The sequence below is a fragment of the Balaenoptera musculus genome, chromosome 13 (assembly GCF_009873245.2).
Source record: "Balaenoptera musculus isolate JJ_BM4_2016_0621 chromosome 13, mBalMus1.pri.v3, whole genome shotgun sequence".
NCBI lineage: Eukaryota > Metazoa > Chordata > Mammalia > Artiodactyla > Balaenopteridae > Balaenoptera > Balaenoptera musculus.
Window position 1 is genome coordinate 51,077,637 of NC_045797.1, and position 27,362 is coordinate 51,104,998.

Here is a 27,362-nt window from a genome sequence, read left to right on the forward strand (position 1 = left end):
ATGTCACTTCATCAATGAACCTTTCCTCGATGGCCCTATTGAACATTCCAAACCTTCTCTTCCTCCCTTCATCCCCTAGCCAATTTCCCAAATTTATTTTCCTCCAATGTACTATTACCATCAGGCATTCTAAATAATATATTTACTTCTTTATTATTTGCCATTCTCCTCTAGAAAGGGCATTCCACAAGAATGGTGATTTCATCTGTTCACTGAAATATCCTGACTATCTAAAACATTTCCCGACATGTAGTAGATGCTCAAACAATATGGGTTGAATTAAACAAAGAACACGTTCAACAAGTTCTTATTTATTTCAGCTGAGGTCCCCCCGCACAGTCTTTGGCTCTTAAAGGCTGTTTCTGTCAGGGTCTGAGAGAATAAGGGAGTAACTCATTTCTATCTAATAATTAATGCAATTTGCTACTTACTTACCTGAATTCCTGGTTACTAGTAAATACTCCCAGTTAGTATAATCAGTGCACCTTTGTGCTCCAGGCCTTGTCAGCTCCGCTATTTAGGGCCTGTTCTGGGGAGGCCAGAGTCACACGTCCCCTCCCGGTATGGGTCATGACACTTGTCTCCGTTCCATAGTACAGTCAGGGCACAGGGGAAACAGACTGAGAAAATGTGGACACACTGAGAGAGGATAGAGTTGTGCAGATGCGGACTTTTGCTCATTTGTTTCCTCCACACCAGAGCACAGCATCCCACAGGAGCCCTGAGTGGAGGAGTAGGTGCTGCAGAGGAGGTGGGGCCTTCAGGCGGGCTCAGCTTTAAGGGTGGTGTTTGATTACGAGGACATGGTAGGAAGAACATTCCAGGTGGGAAGAGCTGTCCAATCAGGATGACTTTTGGGACTCTTGCTTATAATGCTGGGCGAGACCTGATTCCTCTTTCTCCTGGGGACACTGACAGCTTGACTGAGGCACCTGACCACCAGGCTGGGGGTGCAGGCTGCACAGGGAAGAGGGTAGAACCTAGGGAGCCACAGATGAAGGGAGCCAGACCTGGATTAAAGCAACCCTGAAAGACAAAACCTTCTGTCTGCTTTTCAGGATGCTTAGGGGCGAAAATAGTGGAGTCTAACAGAAACACTTTGGAGTCCATTATTTGTTTCATTCAAAGTATAAAAGAAATATGGAAACTCCTTTGCTTAGAAACTTCCACCTTCCAATCATGCAGATACCACAAGCTATAAGCAAGAGCAAAAGCACATGAGAAAAGGCAACCCTCCTGCACTACTGGTGAGAATGTAAATTAGTACAGCCACTATGGAAAACAGTACGGAGGTTCCTTAAAAACTAAAAATAGAGTTACCATATGATCCTGCAATCCCACTCCTGGGCATATATCCGGAAAAAAACGAAAACACTAATTCAAAAAGATACATGTGCCCCAATGTTCACAGCAGCACTATTTACTGCAGTAGCCAAGACATGGAAGTAACCCAAGTGCCCATCGACAGACAATTGGATTAAAAAGATGTCATATATATATACACACACACACAAACACACACACACAAAATGGAATATTACTCAGCCATAAAGAAAGAATAAAATACTGCCATATGCAGCAACATGGATGACCTAGAGAATAGTATGCTTAGTAAAAGAAGTCAGAGAAAGGCAAATACTATATGATATCACTTATGTGTGGGATCTAAAAAGATAATACAAATGAATGTATATACAAAACAGAAATAGACTCAAAGACAGAAAACAGACTTGTGGTTAACAAAGGGGAGTGGGAGGTGGGGAGAGACAAATTAGTGGTATGGTATTAACAGATACAAACTACTATACGTAAAATAGATAAGCAACAAGGATCTTACTGTATAGCACAGGGAAGTATACCCATTATCCTATAGTAACCTATAATGGAATATAATCTGCAAAAATACTGAATCACTATGCTGTACACCTGAAACAAACACAATACTGTAAATCAACTGTACCTCAATTTTTAAAAATTGAAAACAAAGAGCAAAAGCACGTTACCTCTGCCCGTCTCTACAGATGGTGTCAGTCACTGACTCCCAGGAGAGTGGAGGTGGGAACTAGCTGGCATTCTCAGCTTGTTCTAGAGGCCCAGGGCTAAGCATCTTGTCTTCTTGTGCTAACCCAGGGGCGAGTGTGAGCTGGAAGGAGAGCCTTCGGGACACGTGCACGGTCCATCTCCCTGTGCTCTGTAATCACGAGAGAGACCAGCGCAGCACTGTCTTCTTAGCAAACGCCAGAGAGCGCACGTATCTGACACAAGTGGAAGGGATTGTGAGTATGGATCCCAAAGAAGGAATATTAAAGTAGAAAAAGTTCCCCTTTAAAAAAAAAAAGCAAGCAGGGCTTCCCTGGTGGCGCGGTGGTTAAGAATCCGCCTGCCAATGCAAGGGACACGGGTTCCAGCTCTGGTCCGGGAAGATCCCATGTGCCACGGAGCAACTAAGCCCATGAGCCACAACTACTGAGCCTGCGCTCTAGAACCTGCGAGCCACAATTGAAGCCTACGCGCCTAGAGCCCGTGCTCCGCAACAAGAGAAGCCACTGCAATGAGAAGCCCGCACACCACAAGGAAGAGTAGCCACCACTCGCTGCAACTACAGAAAGCCTGTGTGCAGCAGAGAAGACCCAACTCAGCCAAAAATAAAAAATAAAGAAAATAAAGAAAAAAACAACAAGCAAACCAAAAAACCTGGCCTCCACCAATAGGTGATTCTCCCAGGTTCTTGGCTTCCAAGTTGGCTCCCTGGCTTAGCTGTGGCCAATAATTGCTGAGAACCTGAAAGCAATTCCTCATTTGCTAGTCAGTGGGCAGATTTTTTTAAGTGAAAAAGAAAAACGCAGTTAAAGCGCCTCTTCTTCTTTCTGCTTATTAGGATCATTTCTGTATGTTTCCCTTCCAAGAACTTTCCAAGAGAAGCCAATGACTTCTTAGCCCTGAAAGGCAGATCTGAAAAGGCCTTGAAGATGGAGAAAGAGAAGCAGGGAGCATAAGGGCTTCAGATGACACAGGCAGCTGGGAGCTGGTGAGCTGGGCTGGGAGGAAAATGATATAATAACCACAGCTGGCATTCACTGAGTACCCTTGGTGCCACATGCCGTTCTGCATGAGTCAGGTTTAATCTTCACTGTTAAGACACACATTATAGCACAGAGACCACGAGCAACATGTCCAAGATCTACACAGCTTAATGACAGCATAGCCAGTGGTTAAACTTTAAGAGTCTGATTCCAGAATCTGTGCTTTTAATGCCAAGATGAGAAGCCAAGGATCCAGGCTGTGGCCAGGAGTCCAGGTGGTGGGGTTGTGAAGGAAGACAGGTAGCCCCTGGGGTTGCAGAGGGCCTTCTGGTTCCCTTACTCAGGAGGACCTGGGGTTTCACAGACCAGTAAGCTCCCCTCACATTGAGTAGTTAGTTATCTTTTTATTTTGTCATGTAAAAACATTAAAAAAATCTTCTAAAATCATTTCATAAAATAGTAAAATAAAATAAATGTAATTTCAGTGTAAAGGACACAGTCTCAGAATACAGGCCACCCTGTAAGTTGAATAAATCTCCCTTTGTAAAAGCCTCCCCCCATTTTCCTTATTTTTCTCATCTCACTGTGGTCTGGTGAAAACGTCCCCATGGGTGATACGTGTCTCAGGACCCTCATCTGGGACCACTGTGGGGCCTCGTTTGATCCTTATAAAGTAGGCAAAGTAGGCAGAGAAAGTCTTATTAACCCCTACTTTATTAATGAAGAAACCAAAGCCCAGAGAAGTTAAGAAATTTGTCTAAGGACACACAGTTAAAAAATGGCAGGTCCAGGTTACAAACCCAGGTTTTATTTATTTTTTAAAAAAATAAATTTATTTATTTTTGGCTGTGTTGGGTCTTTGTTGCAGTGCACGGGCTTCTCATGGCAGTGGCTTCTCTTGTTGTGGAGCACAGGCTCAGTCGTTGTGTGCACGGGCTTAGTTGCTCCGTGGCACGTGGGATCTTCCCGGACCAGGGCTCGAACCCATGTCGCCTGCATTGGCAGGTGGATTCTTAACCACTGCACCACCAGGGCAGTCCCCAAACCCAGGTTTTTATACTCCAGGTCCAGTGGTCTTTGCTTGTGTACCTCAAACCATTAACTAGATGAACTGACTGACCAGCAGAGTGACTCCTGTGTGAGGACCTGAACACTCAGAAAGAGAGAGAGGATTGATAAGTGTTGTTTCCATTGACAGGGCTCAGAATATGAGTGCCTCTAGCTGAGAGGCAGTCTCTGGCTTCAGGACAAGATGAGAAGTCCCTTTGGGGTAAAGAAGGAGGATATTTTCTCTTTCATCCCCAGGCCCAGGCTACCATAGGGCTGGACACACCAGCTGGCAAGAAATCCTTGCAGCTTAGTTAGAAGTGGGAGTATGGTTTTGAATGTCAGTTTTTACTTAATAGGATTTTACTGTGGAAAGTAGGGAGGAGGGGAGGAAAGGGAAACAAATCTCAGACACAGCTTGATAGGATGCTACTGGGAGAAGGCGAAAAGGGATGGGGTCCAGAAAAGACTTGATGGAGGTACCTTGGGCAGTGATGGGGGGAGGGAGGCAGCAAGAGGGGGCTTGTCTCCGGGGACAGGCAGGGTATGTGGGTGGGTGGCAGGGAGGCAGGAGCAATGAATGTGGTTTTCCACTGTTCTTCTGATCAAGGCCACACTACTGATTATGGCTCCCAGTGCCTAATGGCCTGGCTCCTGCTTACTGCTGTAGTGTTACCACCATCACTCTTGATTTCTGTGCACCAAAGATGCTCCACGAGATCCCAGCTCAGGACTTTGAACATGCTGTTCCTGCTTCTGGGAATGCCCTTTTTTTAAAAAACAAACAAACAAACAACAGTACTTATTAATGCCTATTCATTCTTTGCTGACTTCCCTGACTCTTGTCTACCAGGTGGAGGGGTACACAGCCCAGAGCCACACAGGCCCACCTTCAAAAGCAGTGAACATTTAAATGTGTGCTATGTGCACAGAGCCTAGGGGCAGCACCTCAGCCAGCGGGGTGCTTGTGAGGCCCATGGCAGCAACAAGGAACACACATGTCTTGTCCTGGGTGGAGTCAGCACCCTGAACCTTTCCTTCATATCTTTGTTACAGTCTGTATTATGTATCCGGGTGATTGTCTGGTCAATGTCCTTTCTTCACTTAATAGTCAGCTACTTGACGGCAGGGCTTTTTTTTTGCTTTTTGCTGACCATTGTATGTACAGCCCAGTCTGGAGCCAGGGGCCTGGATGGTGCCCTCTATGCTACATGTTGAATGAATTCCTTCCTTCCTTGTTTTGCTGAGGGCTGCCTGTCTGTGCAACTGGCATTTTGCTTTAAAACTCACATAATTCTTGGGGGTGGGGTGGGAGGGCTTGGAGGTCATGGTCATGTCTAGAAAACTGTTCCAAGGCTACTCAATGTTGTGTTTTCTTCCTAGCCCACGGTTCCCACTGGGTTTGAGGTCCTCCAGTACTGGGGACAACTGAGCCTGTCACTTGCTGGCCAGGATGAGGAGGTGGCTCTCGTGAGAGGTATGTGCTGGGTGGGCATGAGTTGTCAGCTCTGATAGTGTAGGACTAAGGAGACTTCTAACCTGTGGGACATGGGGCGGGGTAGGATCAGGGCCCTGGCACCGGGCAGACCTGTCATTCCCCCATTTAGCCACTAAGGGGCACTGTTGCTCCACAGGGAAGAGCCAAGTTGGCGGGAGCTGACCCCAGTGGAGTAACCAGGTGCAAGTGATGACATTAGCTGGCGTTTCCTGAGCACCACTGATGTGCTAGACGCTATGAACGCTCTAACTCCATAGTCATGAAAGAGAGGAATGACGAAATCTATTTTACAGACGAGGTAAAGAGGTGAACAGGATCAGAGAGACTGAATGACTTTTTCAATGGCCGAGCCAGCATTCAAACTCAAGTCTGCCTAAATGGAAAATCCAGGGCCTTCCCGTCCCTCCCCTCACACCCACCTGAACTCCCTCGGTCATGATGCCAAATCTCAGTCAAGCTTGTCCTCATAGCAGCCATCTACCAGGGCTGCTGCCCACAGCACAAACTTCTCTCATTCAGCTGAGTCCATTTAGCCAATTTTGATTATCCAGATTAACGTAGGGACCACTGACTGGGGTGTAAAATTTAAATTGGGTTATTAAAATGATTTATTTGAATCCAGAGACCATTATTCTGTGCGTGTTTTGGGGAGGGGGAGACAACAGATTTGCCCTTCCAGAGCCCTCTCTTCTGGTCTCATTCTGCAATCCCTCTTCCTCTAGCCCCACCAGCACTCACACAGCTACCAGAGAACTTTCCTGCAGATTTGATCAGATGCCTCTCACTACTGTCCTTCAGTGGCCCCTGTAGCTTCCAGGAGAAAGTCCCATTCCTTAGCCAGCACCCAAGGTTTTTCCTTCATGAGCTGGAACCTTCCTTAATATCCCCTCACCCCCCGACTCGCTCACAAGCATGGGCCCTCAGCTCCAGCCCCTGAGCCCAAGCACCTCCATGCCCCTCAGAGCTGCAGTCTCCCCAGTGCAAGCAGGAACAATGGGACTTCCAACCAGGTGGTTGTGGGGATGAAATGACACCTGTAAACCTGCTGCCACAGTGCTGACTCGCCTAGCAACTCATTAATATTCCTTGCCTTCCCTTTCTCAGCCCTGGGAAACGTGCAAAGACAATGTAGCCTGCAAAGACAAATTTAGATGTATAATGAATGCCCCATACAGTGCCATCCCTGGGTAAACATTTCCAGACCCAGGCAAATGTCATCAGGGGTGGTATTTTGCTCAAGCCGATGCTAAGGAAGGCACTTCCTGTACAGTTTTTTCTCCTGTGCCCAAGGTGAGCTCCTAGGTGATTCAAACACCATCTGGATGCTAAACTCCTTGAGGGCAGGAGTAGGGTTGTGAACCTCTGAGTATCTTCTCAGGCCCAACACAGCACCAGGTCTTTACTGGCGTCTCCAAGAATGCTAGTCGGCCGATTAATTTTGACTGGGTGTGTGCAAAGCTGGAGGGTCAGGCAGGTTATTTCGGGGCATCATTGTCTGAAACAGAAACACCATTGTTTTAAGAGCCTGTTGAAGCCCAGAAGAAATACACTACTTTCTTCTTCCTGTTGCAGAAGCTGACGGTTTAAAACCACAGGGCTTTATTTCTTTTAAATTAATTTTTATTGGAGTATAGCTGATTGACAATGTTGTGTTAGTTTCTACTGTACAGCAAAGTGAATCAGTTATGTATATACATATATCCACTCTTTTTTAGATTCTTTCCCCATATAGGTCAATACAGAGTACTGAGTAGTGTTCCCTGTGCTATACAGTATGTCCTTATTAGTTATCTATTTTATGTACAGTAGTGTGTATATGTCAATTCCAATCTCCCAATTTATCCCTCCCCCCCGCCTTTCCCCCTTGGTAACCATAAGTTTGTTTTCTACATCTGTGACTCTATTTCTGTTTTGTAAATATGTTCATTTGTACCTTTTTTCTTTTTTTTGGTCACGCCACATGGCTTGAGGGATCTTAGTTCCCTGACCAGGGACTGAACCCTGGCCCTCAGCAGTGAGAGCAAGGAGTCCTAACCGCTGGACCACAAAGGAATTCCCTGTACCATTTTTTTAGATTTCATATATAAGCGATATCATATTATATTTGTCTTTCTCTGACTTAATTCACTCAGTATGACAATCTCTAGGTCCATCCATATTGCTGCAAATGGCATTATTTCATTCTTTTTTGTGGCTGAGTAATATTCCATTGTATATAGGTACCACATCTTCTTTGTCCATTCATCAATCGATGGGCATTTAGGTTGCTTCCATGTTCTGGCTATTGTAAATAGTGCTGCAGTGAACACTGAGGTGCATGTGTCTTTTCAGATCATGGTTTTCTCCATATATATGCCCAGGAGCGGGATTGCTGGATTATATGGTAGCTCTATTTTTAGTTTTTAAACTAACCTCCATAGTAGCTGCACCAACTTACATTCCCACCAGCGTAGGAGGGTTCCCTTTTCTCCACACCCTCTCCAGCATTTATCATTTGTACATTTTTTGATGATGGCCATTCTGACCGGTGTAAGGTGATACCTCATTGTAGCTTTGATTTGCATTTCTCTAATAATTAGTGATGTTGAGCATCTTTTCATGTGCTTTTTGGCCATCTAAAGCCACAGGGCTTTAGACCAAGAAAGCCATGAGTCTGACCAATGAGTCGCTGGATTTGAGCACATTGGACTGGCTGGGCTGCCCATGCTCAGACGCGGACATCGGCAGGACCCACTCCTGGGGTTCTGAGCATCCGAGAGTAGCCTCAGCCCACTCTCTTCCTATTTCTCAGTTTACTCTTCTTATTCTGAGGTTCAAAGAGATGTAAATGACCCTTAGACAAAGCCTAGGTTCCAGAAACTCTCTAAACCAGGCTGACCAGGATCATGGAACTCAGCCTCTTCCAGGAAGGGTCCCACCGGATCAGATGAGAAGTGGGGATTCCTCAGCCCAGACTCGCCTGATTCCGTCCAATCTCAGTCTCATCCTCAGGGTTCCAGCCTCCCCCCATCCACTGCCACATTGAACCTATCTGTTCTGGGTTTGCATGTCAGGTAAATTTTCTGATCAATATGCATTTGCCTACTCCTATACCATGACTAAGGCAACTTTGATACTGGTTGGTCTGCTTCTGCCAATCTCAATTCATCAAATGCCCTTTGAACATTGTAAAGGCGTTATATATAGATTATTTTTGCTTTCAGTTATCTCAGAAACTGTCTTTTATATGGCATTTAAACTATCTGGGTGGTCTTATCTATTTTACCTCCATTAGAGCCACAGGAAAAACTGATGGCTATTATTCCTGTAAGAGATGGGGACTCTCAAGAGACTTGTCCAAGGTTACCTTGAAAGGTAGTGATGGGCAGGACCTCTGGCTCTGTGTCAGCAGCCCTCTCAGCGAGAGTTCTGTCCACGCTCTGTAGTACCCCTCACAGGGTTACATGCAAATACATGGCTGCTGCAGCTGGCAAAGATGAAGCAACCATGGGAACTGGCACATGTGGGCAGGTGGGTGTGGCCAGGGACAGCCGAACCAGGCAAGGAACTCCGGAGTGGGAGGCTGCTGAAGGACTGAGATTTCTGAGCCCCTGAAAAGCTCCCCAGATCCCAAATATCTTCTCTGCCACCTGAAAGTTTCTTAATAAGGAATAAAGCCTTGCAAATCCCAGCTCTGCTCTTTATTGGCTGTGTGAACTTGGACAGCACATCTGGTCTCTCTGAGACTTTGTTTAATCATCTGTTAAATGGAGATTTAGAGAACACCTATTTTATAGGGTCGTGAGGATTAAGTTTTCAAATGGGCTTAGCAGCTGCGTTGCTTATATTGCTCAAGTGGCTGTTATTGTAAATGTGCAGATGGTGGGGTTGTGGTGTTTTTTATGTTTTCTTTTTGCTTCTCTGGGCTTTTAGCAAATTAACATGCACTGCTGTTGTAGTAAAGAAGATGTTTTTTAATAATAAAAAGTGTAAATATCCAGACACATAGGAAAAGGAAGATATGATTCAAATTTATACTAGGACGTAAATAAATGACGGCAGAGCCTTTCCAGAGAGAAAAATGGTAGAATCTGCTTTTATTGAGCACCTACTACATGCCTGATACTCTGTGCATATTTTTGCTTAATTTAAATAATGATCACAGCAACCCTAATCAGCCAAGTGTTATTATATCAGCTAACTGTCATTATCCCCATCTTATAGATGAGAAAGCTGAGGCTTGCGTGGATTTTGTATCTGACCCAAGTGCACACAGTTCACTGGGAACTGAATCCAGATCTGTATGATTGCAAAGTCTGTCGTCTTTCCAATAACTTTTAAAAAATATATTAAATTTGTTTATTTTTGGCTGCATTGGATCTTGGTTGCGGCCCGTGGGCTTCTCTCTAGTTGTGGCACACAGGCTCCACAGTGCGTGGGCTCTGTAGTTTGCGGCATACAGGCTCTCTAGTTGAGGTGAGCGGGCTCAGTTGCCCTGCGGCATGTGGGATCTTAGTTCCCCGACCAGGGATGGAACCTGCGTCCCCTGCACTGGAAGGCAGATTCTTAACCACTGAGCCACCAGGGAAGTCCGTCCAATAACTTTTCAAGTTAACGGGAAGGGTAGACTGGGAATGGGATGAGGGTGGGGTAATTGAGGGAGGGAGCATGGCAAGCAGGGAGCCAGGGGCACTGGACATGGAAAAAAGTTCAGTGAGCACAAAAGATGGGGGTAAAAAGCAGAGCAGTGATGGAAGTATCTCAGAGCAAAGTTGCCCAATTTCACAAATGTTCAGATGGGCTCTGCCCCATTTCAGGAAGGTCAATATCTGTAGCTGCAATGATTCTGTTTAATTTTCTTTTTTTATTTCACACCCTCTCTTTGCAAAGCTGTGAATGTGGGCAAGGAAGCCTGTGTTGCTTGGTTTACAAACCAGCTCTCAGCCATGCTGGATCGCTGGGAGTGGGCATGCTTGGCGGTCTGCCCCGTGACCCATGACCGGCCCATCCTTGCTCACAAGTCATTTGAAGCTGCATGAGCTTCTGCAGAGGCTCCTGGAACCTCCTCTGTCTCCCCAACCCTTTCCCACGTGCAGTCCCTTCATTTCAGCTCAAGAGAAGGTCCAGGTCCAGTGTTTTCTTTGTCAGATAAATTTCATTTAAAGTAAGTTCCTTTCAGGTCAGGTTTAATTGTTCAAGTTGTTCTTTACCTAAGAGTGTGCAGCTGAGGGACTGCTGACATCCAGAATTCACCTGGATTTGTACAAAGGCACACTATGGACCAGCAGCATCCGTGGTCACGTCACAAGTTTATGGATTTCCCTGAAACGCAGAACTGACCCATCTGATTATAGGTATTGAATGAAGCAAGTTCACAGCTTTGCCATCTTCTAGAGAGGTCAAGTGACTGGGCCAGAGTCATATGGGCTCCAAGAGAGGACTAAAGCCCAGGCCTTCTGATTCCCAGACCTATGATGTCTCTCCTGAACCACTTACTAATATCCTGCCCCTTTTCTCCACCTAAAGGCACGGAGAGAAGAGCTGGAAGAAGAGGGTGATACCGGTGGGCAGGAGGCCCCCGAGGCTGTGGCTATTGCTGCTGAAGTCAGCCAGGCCTAAGTGCAGAAACTAAAGGGTTAATTCTGCAGACCCAGGGAAGCAGCTGGAGTCTAGGCCCAGGAGGCAGGAAGGGGGCTTCAGAGAGAGCAGCTGTTAGCATATCCGGTGGGAGCGGCCCTGTCCCCAGGCCCTGAGATCTCAACCCTGACTGGACGCTGAAATCACCTGGGAGCTTTAAAAATGCTGATGCCCAGGCTTCTGTTCCAGGGAGTCAGGTAGCTGGTCAGAGGGGGCGGAGTGGCTGGGTGTATTTTCAAAGCTCTCCGGATGATTCTAGTATGCACCCTGGGTTGAACATCACACCCTAGCCGGTGAGCTCCTGGAGGAGAGACACCCTGGCTTCTTCATCTCTCGTCCTTCACACAGCAGCGCTTTGCAGAGAAAGCTACACACAGGTGTGCAGAATTGAAAGATGTACGACTGATAACACTGAGCGATGGACCTCCAGGTGATGGATGATCACAGCCACTAAAAATGGGGCTGAAGAAGATGTAGTGAAATGAAAGCAGGCTGATTCGTATTCTGTAAAAATAAATACACATGTAAGGGAAAAAGACCAGAAGTTTAAGCGATGAAGGGTTAATGTTGGTTATCTCTTGAGTGGTTAAGTTATGGGGGAGGGTGTGTTTGGAGCAGACGGCCTGTGTGAATTCATGTCGGTCACGTGTCATTCAACATCTCTGTGCCTCAGTTTTCTCATCTCTAGGACACAGGTAATAATGGGGCAAACCTACATCATAGTTTATCAAAGGAAAACAGATACAAGCTTTAGAAAAGAAAAGAAAAAATTTACTTGCAAAGACTGCAAGAGTCTTTGCTACATAATTTGCTACAGCAACTAGAAAAATAATATAGCTACCACATTTACATTAGTCTGCTCATTATTTAAAAAAGAAGTGCAGCCCCCTCGGGCAAGAATGGGGAGGTCTGACCCCTGTAAAAAACCAAGGGAAAGGAAAGCTGCATGAGGAACAGCCTCTGGGTGGGGTTTTTATTTGCAAAGGGAAATACAAGGTGTGCCCCTCATGTGTATATACATGAAAATTGAGGATCATAATATATGACATTCAGTAAATATGATATATTTCAAAATCATTATCATACCTCACCTTTCTAAAGAATTATTTATCTAAATTTATAGATCATAGCTTAGAGCTGAACCTTAGCAATCATCTGGTGTCAGTGTTTTCCAAACTTGCCAGAAGATAAGAATCCACTGGGGTGCCTTTTTTTTTTTTTTTTTTTTTTAATTTTTGGCATGCGGGATCTCCCCAGCTGGGGATGGAACCCATGCCCCCTGTGTTGGAAGCGCAGAGTCTTAACCACTGGACCTCCAGGGAAGTCCCTCCACGAGGGTTCTTGATTTAAAGATACAGATTCCAGCCTCCCCCCATGTCTAATCCAGGGAAGGGGCCTGGGAATCTGCATGAGAGTCCCAGGTGATTCTGTAACAGGCAAGCTTGAGAGACACAGACAGGTCAGTCCTCGTGTTTCAGAGATGAGGAAATCAGGCCTAGAGAGAGGGGACATCCTGCTCAAGGTGGAACTGGTCGGTCACTCAGGTGGAGCCAGAAACAACACTGAAATTTCCCAACCCCTCTAGGTTGATGAAAGTTTTTTGCACAGTACAAAGATTGCTTATGATATTTAAACTCGGGATACAGCAAGACACAAAACATAGAAGCAACACCAGGGCAGACACCTGTTAGGAGTACCACATGCACCTGGGATGAATTAATTACCATAACTGATCCCCAGACTCAGCACTGAACATTCTGGCAGCCATGTCTGCAGGGAAAACAGGTCGGGTGATTCCATTCGAGGGGGCAATAAAATGATGCATAATAATTTTATCTGATAAGAAAAGCTTTTTCCTTTAACAAACAAAATTGAAAACTCCCCAAACCTTCACTCCCCTATTATGGCTGTTACAGGAGAAAGGGGAAAATAAAAAGGGAGAAAATGGCAAAAGGAGAGATCCACCCCACCTCAGTCAGAATTAGTTCTTCCATGTAATGGATCTCACATGGGCTATCTGGAGTTTCAACCCTCTCAATGGGCCATAAATAACTATGTATTTGAAGGGACCCCAGGGTAGACTTTACCGATCTTTCTCTGATGCTGCCTAATGTTCTTCCTGAGAATGGGCTGTGAGGCCTGAAAGAACAGTGTGACCTGTGACAAGTCACAGGACCCCCTGGTTTACGCATGCCCTCCCGAGGCCCCTTGCAGACGGGGCATCTGTGACTCACGGCCCTGCTAGTCTGGCCAGGAGCGGTTTCCGGGTTTGTGTGTGTGTGTGAGTGTGTGTGCTGTGCGTGTGATGTACCCCCTGCCACACACGTGGCAACTCAGACCACCCAGCTCCCCAGTTGCGAGGCCGTGTGACCACATCTGCGGGCTGCAGCCGTTTAGGTAGAGCGGGCTTCTTGGAGAAGGAAGTTTCTCTTTCCAAGCTGTGCAGGCCTTTGAGGAGACACACAATTGCCTTTGTCGTTGTTCTTCCCGTGTGGGAACAAAAGCCCTTTCAGTTGCTGTGGAATGTACAAAAAGTTCTGTGCCGAAGGGCTGCCAGGCCTGGCCTGGAATCCTGAAAACGGGGATCAGAGGGGGGCTGCTTCCCCCTGAGGCCCCCAGGGCCCCGCCCAGCTGCTGGGCCAGCCTGCCGCGTATCTGCGTGGAGGGGAGGGCCAAGAGGGTCCCCCGGTCCTGCCACCGCGCCGCCACGCGCTCCTGCCACAACCCCAGCCTCGGCGTGGCCGAGATGCTGTGGACCTCTCAAGGCAGGCCTGGCGCCAGGCCGGGAGCTTTGCCGCCTCGTTCAACCCTCCCAGCTCCTGAGGCTGCAGTGGCGTTAGCCCCACTTTGCAGCTGGTGTGACCGGTCTTCAGAAGGGGACCTGGGGGGAGGACCGTGCTGAGACAGAGGAGCTAGGGCACTGAAAGGAGGGGGAAGGAAGGGACTCTCACGGCTCAAGCGCAGGGCCCCAGGGCCTCAACCCGTGATGTGGACGCTTTCACCTCCAGTTTAAACAGAACAAAGTAAAAAGACCACCACCGGCCCTTTGGCGGGGGGGGGGGGGGGGGGATAAAAAGAACCTGCCACCACAAAACCGAATAGTGGCGCAAGTGGCCTTTTCTCATTGCTATTTAAATCCCTGGGTGTTTCCACCGTGGCAAAGCCAGAGACTCACTACAAAGAAACGTGTGAAACGTGTTGCCAAAATACTGTGGGGCTGTGCTATTTTCGGAGGGCAGTTTCCCAAGGTTGCTATTGTCTGTGTTTTTCTAAACGGGATTAGGTAACTCCTAGGGTGCTCAAGACAAGCACCCATGAACTTTGCTCTAGTTTCAAAATGTAAATCAGCAAGTGCCAGTAGTAAGTGCCCAGAAAGAAGGTCTAAGCAATCAGCCCCCAGGGGAGCCCCAAGCGGGTACTCTCAGGGAGGGAGGGGGGAGGCGCAGCGCGGCCCGGTGCGCCGTGGGGAGCAGAGGACAACACCCACGGCTGGGAAACAGGTTGTGTTTGAAAGCAATTTGCAGTGGGTCTGTCAGAGCCCCGGTCGGTCTGGGGAGAGGATTGCACAATCTTGCAATCTTCCAAGCAAGAGAGCGAGAAAGGAGAGAGGGGTGTGCGGATCAGCCCAGCTTTTATATGCGATCTTGTTTAAACAAGACTCTTATCGAAGAGTAATCCTAAACGTTGGGCTTTCTTATTACCTCAGCTCCCTGGGGAATGGGTATGTGACTTTTGGATTCCAGGAGGGGGGATTAAATCTCTTAGAGATGAGAGCCCCAAGTAAGCAGATAAGGTTGATAAAAATGGGGAGGATTTCCTTGTGTCCCGTGGAGATGGTCTTTGCTCCCCACTCTCCGGATCTGCATCTTCTGCTGCACAAGGCCGCCCAGACTGAGAAGAAAGCTGACTTCTAGTTATAGAGCAGCCTCTGAGGGCACAGCCTGAGGCCGTAGGCGCTGAGGAGGGGGTAGGAGATGGAGGAATGGGCCCCTCTGGCTGTGCAAGGAATGTCCAGTCCCATGGTGGCCGAGCAGGTTCAGGGCATTAATTTTTAAATCTCTATTAAATCGCTATTATGTGCCTAATACTTTGTTAGATGCTCTGGAAAAACCCCAAGTAGTTGATGTACAATTAAATGAGTGTTTACTATCTACCAAGTTCACAGCATCGTGTTAGGGAAGGAACGACCACAGCGGGAGAGGTGGGCGAGTGCGTTGGTTGGCTGGGAAGTGATTAGGCTCTGCATTCAAACTGCCTGGCTTTGAAGCCGCACTTGGCTGTGTGACTGGGTAAGGTCTCTCTCTTTGACTCCGTTTTCTCACCTATAAAATGGGACTAATTTTCCAGGATTGTTGTGAGGATTCAATGTAAAATGCTTAGTACAATGACTGAAACAAAGTAAATGCTCAGTAGACATTAACCATCATTTATTATTATTACCCAAGACTCCCTAACTCTTCAGGTATTTACAGCCTTAAGTGAAAAGTAAGTAAGGCATGTCCTAAAATAGAACCACCGACCTGGTTATTGCTGATAAGTGTGCTGTAGATATCAGAGGAGGACAAAGACCTTTCAAGCAGGAATCATTAAAGAAGGCTTCAGGGAAGAGATGGAGAATAGGGCCTTCAGAATTGGGTGAGAATTCAGCAGATGAGGACATTCTAGCTGGGAAAATACGGCATACACAAGGGTGTGGAGGTACGAAAATGCTGGGCATGTTGGTGGGGTGCCAGGTTGCTTTGACTTGGCTTGAGCTAAGGTCCCATAGGGCAGTCATGAGAAATAAAGTTGGAGAGTAGGTAAATCAGTGCCAGGTGGGAGACTACAGAGTTTAAACTTTATTGTGTTTGCAGTAGGAAGCCTTGGGGAGGGCTTTGAGAAGGGAGTGGGTTCTGCTTCTCCTTTCTTCCCTGAGGGCAATATGGGCTCTCATATTAAGATGATGCTGAACCCACCGTCACCGGATCTGCAGAAACTCTCATCAGTTTGTCTCCTGACCCCTACTATGGAGGGCAGGGCCTCTCCAGGGTGCAAAAAGGCCCTTTCTTCATTTCTCCCACCCTTGGAGCATTCAAGACTAGCTGGGAAATGACCCAGGAATGAGGATATGGGCGGGGAGACCGCTGCAGGTCACTGAATGGAGCTAAAGTTGGTCTGGAACTACGCTGTCCAATATGGCAGCCACTGGCCCCTTGAGGCTCCTGAGCGCTTGAAATGTGACTGCTGCAAACTGAGAAGTGATTTAAGGGTAAAATACAACACCAGATGTCGAAGGCTGAGCACAAAAAAAATATATAAAATAGCTTATTAATAATATATATATATTTTTAAAGGAATTCCTTTATTTTTATTTTTATTTATTTATTTATTTTTGGCTGTGTTGGGTCTTCGTTTCTGTGTGAGGGCTTTCTCTAGTTGCGGCATGCGGGGGCCACTCTTCATCGCGGTGCGCGGGCCTCTCATTATCGCGGCCTCTCTTGTTGCGGAGCACAGGCTCCAGACGCGCAGGCTCAGTAATTGCAGCTCACGGGCCAGCTGCTCCGTGGCATGTGGGATCTTCCCAGACCAGGGCTCGAACCCGTGTCCCCTGCATTGGCAGGCAGATTCTCAACCACTGCGCCACCAGGGAAGCCCAATAATATTTTTAATATTGTTCCATGCTGATGCAATAATATTTTGGATATACTGGGTTAAATAAAATGTGATTCAAGTTCATTTCATTTGTTCCTTTTTCCTTTTTTTAAAAATTATTTATTTATTTATATGGATGCACCAGGTCTTAGTGGTGGCACGTGGGATCTTTGTTGTGGCATGCGGGCTCTTAGTTGCGGCATGCAGGCTCTTATTTGCAGCGTGCGTGCAGGATCTAGTTCCCCGACCAGGGATCGAACCCAGGCCCCCTGCATTGGGAGTGTGGGGTCTTAACCATTGGACGACCAAGGAGGTCCCCCTTTTTACTTTTTTATGTGACCATTATAAAATTTTAAATTGTGTGTGCAGCTTGCATTATATTTCTATTGGACAGTATAGAGGGATAAAGACCGGGTGATTTATGACCTGGATAATTACTAGGGCTGTGACTATATATCCCATATTAGCCTGGGTGGGGTGCCTGCCTTCTAAAGGTGCCAGACTCAGATTTGAACCAAATTAGCGTTACACTCAGAATAAGAAGCTCAGGGAAAAAAGGGTGTATCCATTTTTGAGTATCAGTTCTCCAAGTTTCTCCAAAAGTTGGCTCCAGAATTCTGACCGTCAGTTGAGGTCAGCAGGACTCAGTTTTGTGGGGGCCACTTTGGAAAACTCCTCACCCCTGAGAGTAAAGGGAGAAACTTCTATAAGGTAGGGGGTGCTAGGTTATTGTTTCTTGGACCTTCTGTTGGCAGCTCCTTGGGTGGGCCTGCCTGTGAACACTACCAACGCTCAGCAGTCAAGAGTCCATGCAGAGGCTGGATCAACAGGCCTCTGAAAGATGCATTGTATGTAGGAAATACGTCAAGCTGTTTAAGAGGATTTTCTCGAGGTTTTGTCATTATGGATGGTTTTTTAAAAAGATTGCCTCCTGTGCTTTTCAGGATTTTTCTAATTTTCTGCAGTGAATAAACAACCAAAAGAAACTTTTTTTTTTTTTAAGAGCAGGAAGGGAACACTGGCGGGTTCTCAGCTGCTACGAGGTGAAAGCGGTCAGGTAGGGGACTCAGACAAGATGTTGCCAGTTCCCAGGCTTAATGTAAAGCCCATATCAGTGGAGACAGGTTTTTCTGTGACAGTCGGAGACACACGTCAGCTTCTTACGTAGACAGGCCTGACTGCTGAATATCAATGTCTTTTGAAATTTCAGGGGGTTCCAGGAGACACAGAACTTGAACTGGGTTGAGATTCTCACTGTACAAGTTACCATCTGTGTGTCCTTGTAGGTCATTTATCATCTACAAGCCTCAACTTCCTCATGCTGGGCTGGTACCACCTTTACGGTTGGTAAATACAGGCGTACCTCGGAGATACTGTGGGTTTGGTTCCAGACCACCACAATAAAGCGAATATTACAATAAAGTGAGTCACCTGAATTTTTTGTTTTTTTGGTTTCTCAGTGCATATAAAAATTATGTGTACACTATACGGTAGTACATTAAGTGTGCAATAGTATTATGTCTAAAAAGGCAACATACATACCTTAATTTAAAAATACTTAGGGGTATGGGATTAAGAGGTACAAACTACTATATATAAAATAGATAAGCAATAAGGATATATTGTACAGCACAGGAAAATATAGCCATTATTTTGTGATAACTTTAAGTGTAGTATAATTGATAAAAATATCGAATCCCTATGCTGTACACCTGAAACTAATATAATATTGTATATCAACTGTACGTCAATTAAAAAGATACCTAATTGGTAAAAAATGCTAACCATCTTGCCAATGGGGGTGGGGTGGGGAGGGATGGATTGGGAGTTTGGGATTAGTAGATGCAAACTATTGTATATAGAATGGATAAACAACAAGGTACTACTGTATAACACAGGGAACTATATTCAATATCCTGTGATAAACCATAATAGAAAAGGATATGAAAAAGAATGTATATATGTATAAGTGAGTCATTTTGCCATACGGCAGAAATTAACACAACATTGTAAATCAACTATACTTCAATAAAATAAATTTAAAAAAATTTTCATGCCCAAGGGGAAAAAAATACTAACCATCATTTGAGACTTCAGTGAGTCATAATCGTTTTGCACTAGTAACATCAAAGATCACTGATCACAGATCACCATGACAAACATAAGAATAACGAGAAAGTTTGAAATGTTGTGAGAACTACCAAAATGTGACACATAGACATGAGGTGAGCAAATGCTGTAGGAAAAATGGCACTGATAGACTTGCTCGACTCAGGGTTGCCACAAACCTTCAATTTGTAAAAAATGCATTATCTGCGAAGCTCCAAAAAGCGAGGTGTGCCTGTACTCAGTAAATACTAGCTATCATTTTAATGGAGATGTAGTTTCTCAAAGATTCATTCTAACAGTACTAGAATGAAATTGTTAAATTTTTCCTGGGCTCCACCACAGTTGTTTTACAAGCTTTTCTTTCCCGACAAAACCAGAAGGGAACAGGTTGCAGAAAGGCTGTGGGAGATGGAGAGCTCAGCTCCCTGAGGTCACTCAGCTGCACTCGAGCTCTGTTCCTACACTGCCCTTGACATTCCATTCCCCGTGTCAGAGTCCCTGAGGAAAGTTTGAGTTCTAGAAACTCTGATTTGGAAAAGCCAGAATAATGGTAAACATTTTCACAGAGTTCTCCTATCAACAACCTGCCTGTCACAGAGGGCAAGAAAACAATACACCCACCTCTAAGCATCCAGCTGGCATTAATCAGGGGCTCTAGCTGGCTTGATGCCAGGTCTAATTGGACGGCATTTCACTGCCCAGCTCTGGGACAATCACAATGTGTCCTTTTATTGCTAAAGGGCTCAGTATTCAGAAGGAAATTGAACATTTTCCCATCATTCTTGATGTTAGTTTTTTCCACTTTTTTTTATTGTGGTAAAATACACATAGCATAAAATTGATCATCTCCACCATCTTTTAGAAACTGAAGTATAGTTGATTTACAATATTGCGTTAGTTTCAGGTGTACAGTATATATATATTTCAGATTATTTTCCATTATAGGAAATTGATATTGAATATAGTTCCTTGCGCTATACAGTAAATCCTTGTTGCTTATCTATTTTATGTACCACCTTTACCATGTTTAAGTGTACAGTTAAGTGGTATTAAATTTATTCACATTGTTTTGCAACCATCACCACCATCCATCACCATAACTCTTCCATCTTACAGAACTGAAACTCTATACTCATTGAAAAATAACTTCCCATTTCCCCCTCCCCCCAGCCCCTGGCAGCCACCATTCTACCTTCTGTCTCTATGATTTTGACTACGCTAAATACCTCATGTAAGTGGAATCATACAGTATCTATCTTTTTGTGGCTGGCTTATTTCACTTAGCACAATGTCCTCAAGGTTCATCCAGGTTGTAGCATACTGCAGAATTTCCTTCTTTTTAAGGCTGAATAATATTCCATTGTAGGTATATACCATATTCTACTTATCCATTCATTGGTCAATCAACACTTGGGTTGCTTCCATGTTTTAGCTAATGTGAATAATGCTGTTATGAACATGTGTGTACAAATATCTCTTCAAGACCCTGCTTTCAATTCTTTTGGGTGTATACCCATTAGTGGAATTGCTGGATTATATGGTAGCTCTAGTTTAAATTTTCTGAGGAGCCTGCATACTGTTTTCCACAGTGGTTGTACCATTATGCATTCCTACCAACAGCACAAGGGTTCCAATTTCTCCACATCCTTGCCAACACTTGTTTTCTTTTTTCTTTTCTTTCTTTTTTTTTTTTGATAGTAGTCACCCTGATGAGTGTGAGGTTTGATATTAATATTAAATTGCTTCAGAGCTTTTCATGTGTTTTTGTCTAGTATCCTTGTTTTAGGTGTTTCATTTCCATTGGGATACCAGGCCACCCTCATTAACCTTGGCTTTCTGCCTTTTACCCATCCTTTCTCCCCTAGAGGCATTCTCTAGGCATGTTGAAGTAGGGGCTGGTGAATAAGGATACCACCCACAGCTGGATCCCAGAGTCCAACAGGAGGATAGATTCTCTATGGGCTGCAGGTTGCCGTCACATGGCCTTGAGGACAGGAGCCCTGATGGTGAATGGAAGAATGCGTTGACCCTGAGAAATACCGCACACAGCTCACATACACCATCGCAATGCCTTAACTCAGTAGTTCTCAACCTAGTGAATGATTTGTTCCCCAGGGACATATGGCAATGTCTGAAGACATTTTTTGTGTGTCACAAGTGAGTGGTGGGGACAACTAGGGGTGAGGGTACTACTGGAATATAATGGGTAGAAACCAGGGGTGCTGCTAACCATCAATGCACAGGAGGCTCCCATCCTCCCCAACTTCACCTCCTACACAGAAAGAAAAATCTGGTCCAAAATATCAACAGTGCCAAGGCTGAGGAACCCTGGGTTAAGTTGACTCAGTAGTCAATGCACCCGTGGTGATGTGCCCCTCACCCCCACGTCCAGACTTGGCTCCCACCACGCACTCCTGCTCCCCTCAGGTGGTCCTGTCCCCATTCCTAACCCTGCCTTTCTTTTTTAAAAAATATTTATTTATTTATTTATTTATTTACGTGGCTGTGTCAGCTCTTAGTTGCGGCACGTGGGATCTTCATTGCAGCACACTGCACACTGGCTTCTCTCTAGTTGTGGACCGCGGGCTCAGAGTGTGAGGGCTCAGTAGTTGCTGCTTGCGGGCTTAGTTGCCCTGCGGCATGTGGGATCTTAGTTCCCCGACCAGGGATCAAACCTGTGTCCCCTGCATTGGAAGGTAGATTCTTAACCACTGGACCATAAGGGAAGTCCCCCTAACCCTCCCTTTCTTAGTTCCAACCTTGTGCCTTGTTGGTGTGGTTCCCCCCGCCTGGAATGCTCCTCTATGCACCCATCTGGACCCTGCCTTTTCTTCAAAACTCAAGCAGCTCTGCTCCTGTGAATTTGTCCTCAGCCTCCCTAGTCACTAAAGCGAGAGCAGCTATTTCTCACTTGCAATGACCAGTAGGATGGCTGCTATAGGATATATAGAGTGTAAGCGCTTTGAGGGCAAGATATATATATATCCTCCATAGTGTTTAAGGTTTTCAGTACATATTTGTTGAATAACTATCCACCTATACGGTCCAAAATTTTTCCTTGCTGTTCCATTGACAGTTGTTCTTATACTAAAGGAAAAACAGTTGGCTGAGGCTTGGGAATACCTTTGATGTAATAGGATTTGATCAGCATGGCCCTGACATGGGAATTTTATAAATTTCTAGCTCTTTCAGATTAGATAAACAACTGCCAGTCCTTCATATAAAAAGTCTGTGATGATATATATGTTGATAAACAATGTAACACTGTTTGTCAAACTGTATGGCAGGCAGCTGGGACCCAGGTTGACCTTGTTCTTCATTTCCTCAGTGTCAGAATAACAGCTTTAGCCCTCTCGAGGAGGCTGGGGGAGTGGCCCAGGCCAGACCTTATGACCCTATGACATTCGATATTTACTTTGATTGTATTACACTGTTTGAGATGAAAAATCTGTGTGTGTGTGTGGGGGGGGGTGGTTGGGAGTGAGGGGACGGTTTGCAAAGTAGGGGAGAAAAAAGTTTGAAAAAGGAAAAGCATGGGTAATGGTGTCAGATATGAGTGTGAATCTTAGTTCTATTATGTCCTAGCTATGAAATTTTAGGCAATCTCTTTACCTTGCTGAGCCTCAGTTTCTCATCCATAAAATGGGGTATTGCACTTACCTTGCTATTGTTATAGTGAGGATTAATAATGCAGATTGAGGGCTTCCCTGGTGGCACAGTGGTTAAGAATCCATCTGCCAATGCAGGGGACATGGGTTCGAGCCCTGGTCCAGAAAGATCCCACATGCCGCGGAGCAACTAAGCCCGTGCACCACAACTACCGAGCCTGCGCTCTAGAGCCTGCAAGCCACAACTACTGAAGCCCACACTCCTAGAGCCGGTGCTCCGCAACAAGAGAACCCACTACAATGAGAATTCCACACACCGCAAGGAAGAGTAGCCCCCGCTCGCTGCAACTAGAGAAAGCCCGTGCGCAGCCAAAAATAATAAATAAATAAAATAAATAAATTAAAAAAAAATAATGCAGCTTGGCTGGCCCAGTGTAGTACATAAGTAAGCTTACAATAAATTGTTTTTCTCTGCTTCACTTTCTTTCCCTTCTCAGCCAACAATGATATGATAATAATATTAGGGAAAATAGCAACAATAGCAATATTATAATACTTTGTATCTTTGAACAATTTTCATATTCATTTGAGTTCCAACAGTCCCTTTAAAAGTAGCTGAAGTAAAGATTTTTAGTTCCATTTGTCAGATAAAAAGACAACTCCAAGGTCCAGGTGGCAATGAAGTAATAGAAATAATTTAGTTACAATTTCACAGAGGTCTTATCTGCAAACCTAGAAATGCGTTGCTTTCCTGCTCCCTAGCCTTCTTTCCCTACAACATTTCCTTTTTCTTTTCTTCCCTTTCCTTTCCTTTTCTTTTCTTTCCTTCCTTCCTTCCTTCCTTCCTTCCTTCCTTCCTTCCTTCCTCTCACTCTCCTTCCCCTGCCCCCAACCTTTTTTCTTTCTTTCATTTACAGGTGGGTGGGAAGGAACATTATGTTCCTATACATTCTCTCCTTAGGTGATCTCCTCCACACACTGGTCTGTAATTACCATCTATACGTAGATGACTCATACAAAGGTCTTTAGAGGTCTCCTCTGAGTTCCAAATTGGTACATACAGCTAGCTGCCTATTCATCATCAATTCTTGGAGTTCTTAAATGCACCCCAAGTTCAACAAATGCAAATCTAATCCTGTAGTTTTCTCTGCTTATAATCCTTCAATTCTTCCCACTGCTCTAAGGAAAAGGATGAAATTAACATAGCCTACCGTGTTGTGTGTTATCTAGCCCCTGCTACCTCTCTGGCATAACCTTGCAGCAGTCTCCTGTGGGGACCCACCTTGGACCCCAGACTTGGTATGAAGATTATTTTAAGGTGAAGACATTGGGGATTCAACAGATGTAGAAAGAAGCTTTCTCGGAGCTTCCCTTATCTGACTAAAAGCAGAAACTTCTGGGAAATAAGTCTGCCACATATTCCTTCTTCAGGGTGGCTTTACTCCCAAGAAGGACACCAAGAGTAAACCTACCATAATCCCCTCTCTGGGGGAGTTTTATGACCATGAAGTTAGACCACTTGTACCTGAATGAACAACCATTATCACAACCTTTTTTATATCCCATTTGTTTTTCTAGAAACCCATTTGTCTTTTCTAAAGAAACCCATTTGTTCTTCCCATAGAGGTCTTTTCTCCCCTTCCCTTTTCCCTACTAAGTTAGGAACATAAGCCTCTAACTTTAACCATTTATTGACCTATTTCTTTTGTAATCTCCATCATGCATATGAGTGGTTTCTTTTCTCCTGCTAACTTGTTTTTTGTCTGTTTGTTAGTTTAATTCACAAGACCCCCATGACAGATCCTAAGAGGGTAGACAAAGAGTCTTTCTTCCCTGACACTCTCTTGCTCTCTGTACTCCACTATACAGGCTTCCTTTTAGTCTCATAATTCCTCCTTCTAAAGACCTCTTTCCTTTTCCAGGAATGCTTTTCCCTTCTCTTGGCACCTATTAACTACTGCTCATCCTTAGAACTCAGTTCAAACAGCACCTCCCAAAGGAAGCCTTCTCTGACCTCCCAGTTTTAGGCCCTCGGGGCATCCTGTGCTTTTCCTTTGTAGCACATGTTGCAGTCACAATTAAAATTTGTATGATTATCTGATTAATGTCTTCTCCCCCAGTGTAAGCTTCTTGGTGGTAGGGGTTCTGTCTATTTTTGCTCACTATTGTATTCTAAGTTCCTAGCACAAAGTAGGCACACAAGAAAAACAAGCTATTGAATGAATGCATGAATAAAGTAGGCACACAAGAAAAACAAGCTATTGAATGAATGCATGAATAAAGGTTGGAGGAGAAACTCCACATATGACAGACTAGAACCACTCCCTCCAGGATACCCCTTTCAAAACCAAGACACTGGATCCCCTACAACACAGTTCTTTGAAGTCTGGTCTGTAAGTGGGGTAAAGCAATTTTAAAACAGCCAGTGCTAATGTGGGGAAAAGTTGTTACTGTATCGTGGCAACTGTCCCCGTCATGGATTACATGACAGTTTATTTGAGAAAGGTTGACCCAGAAAACCATCCTACAACATGCATCATGCATGAGAGAACCAGATCAAATCTAAAAATAGCTCCATCACTGGAACTGGAAACACTTTAGTGAGGATTCTGCCTCTCACCTGGCAACCTCTACCTCTATGGAGACTTTTACCCCTTTTATCAAACTACAGAATCCCAGGAAGATAATACTGATCTGGTTAGACGTGAGCTCGTCTACTGCTCTCATTTTAAAATGAGAAAATTAGGACCAGAGAAGCTTAGCAACTTGTCTCATATCACCCAGGTAATCGCTTGCAGAATCAGGGCTCAGACAGGGACCTTCTGGTTCTCTTCCACAGCGATGCTTGGGTTTGACATGTCTGAGGTTTTAGGCAACTTGGATGTTAAAGACCCTACAAGATTTATGTGCTTGTGGGTCACCCAAATGGGAGACAGGAAAGCTGAATTTACTTCCCACTTCTTTGGTTCACTGTCAAAATGAGCAGAAGTTTGGGTAGGGGGGATCCAAGCAAACTGCTCGAGGTCCAGGCGAAGGATACCTGGGATGGAGACTGGACGAGGGCAGCGTGAAAGACAGGAGCTTGGATTCTGAGGTCTGGTCTTAGCTCTGCCACCTGACAGCTTGGGGGTATCAGTTGGGCAACACTCGCATCTCTCTACAGTTGTTAAATGGGTTAATAATCTTGGCTTCAGCTATCATGAGACTCAAATAAAATAATGTACTAAAGACTTTTAGCATGATGTCTGGCATCTGGTGGTCAATACATGGAGGTAAATTGTATTTCCGTTCCAATTCAAATTCATAAACATTTGTGGGCAGTCTGCTTTAAAGGCAAGCAGCAGGGGAGCAGGTAATTACTTGGGAGGGGAAAACTCAGCCCTCCTTCCAAGTGACGCTTTCTTTCCATACGTTAATATACTTAATCAGGTTGCAGTCAAGTCCTGCCGGCCAGCTGAGCCTCTTTTCGGTGACATCTGTTCTCTGATCCATTAGTCATAGCGTTTTCAGTTCGACATCTAGAACAATCTTTGTTTCCTCATTCCCAAATTCTGAAGTAGCTTTTCCCTGTAACACCCAATCACTGACTCTGGAGGCCTGCCTATGAGAAGATGGATGGGGTCCTCTTTTAAGCCTCTGTAACTAAGTTATAAAACTTTTTGGGGGGTTAGAAGGGGAATATTTTGAGTTCTTGAAATCCCTTATCTGCCTAAAAGCAGAGCCTCCCAAAAGAACTGTAAAGAACTCAATTGTCATAAATCTCCTTTCTAGGAGCAATTCTAATCTGAGAGAAGTCAGCACCACGCCCAAACAGACATGGTCACAAAACTATCATATCTCCCATCCACCCTTAAGGGCCCACTTATCTTTCTTATATGGTGCCCTTCTTCCTCTCCCCTTCATCTCTTAAGATGTGATGAAATAAAATTCATAAAGACGAGAAAAATTTAAACATACAATTTTTCTTTGCCCATTTCGGCCGCCTCCCTCCCCTGTAGTATATACTGTGCATCGGCATTAACCAGACCTCCTTAGGAGATAACATTCCTTCTTATTTTTAAAATTTTTCATTTTTTTACTGTATAAAAGTGTTCTTTTTTTTTAACATCTTTATTGGAGTATAATTGCTTTACATTGTTGTGTTAGTTTCTGCTGTATAACAAAGTGAATCAGCTATACATATACATATATCCCCATATCCCCTCCCTCTTGCGTCTCCCTCCCACCCTCCCTATCCCACCCCTCTAGGTGGTCACAAAACACTGAGCTGATCTCTCTGTGCTATGCGGCTGCTTCCCGCTAGCTATCTATTTTACATTTGGTAGTGTATAGATAACATTCCTTCCTAATCTCATCAAGAGTCACAATTTTTTAGGAGATAACCTTCTTAATCTTGTAAGGGGCCACATGACCCATGACCCACTACTCTTGGACGTGTAGATCTGGATTGTGTAAACTGTCAATAATATGTCATTTAATGCACGGTCTTCTGTCTCAAAAAAGTATGTAACTGTGCTTTGACCTCTAATGGGTGGAGCAGTTCTCAGAGCTTTCTGAGAGGCTGTACCTGGGTTGTAATTCTCAGTTTGGCTCAAATAAAATTTTCCATTTCTTTCTTAGATCGACTGATTAATTTTTTTGTTGACAGATGGTATATAAGCCCCAAATTCTAATTGCTTCTTTGAACCACACTTCTTTGTGAACTCCCATACAAACGTGATTAAAATCCATCTTTTCTCTTGCTAATCTGTCTTTTGTCGGTTTAATTCGCAGACCCCCAAAATTTGAGCCTAAGATAACCTAAATAAAGATTATTCATAAACTAAAAAA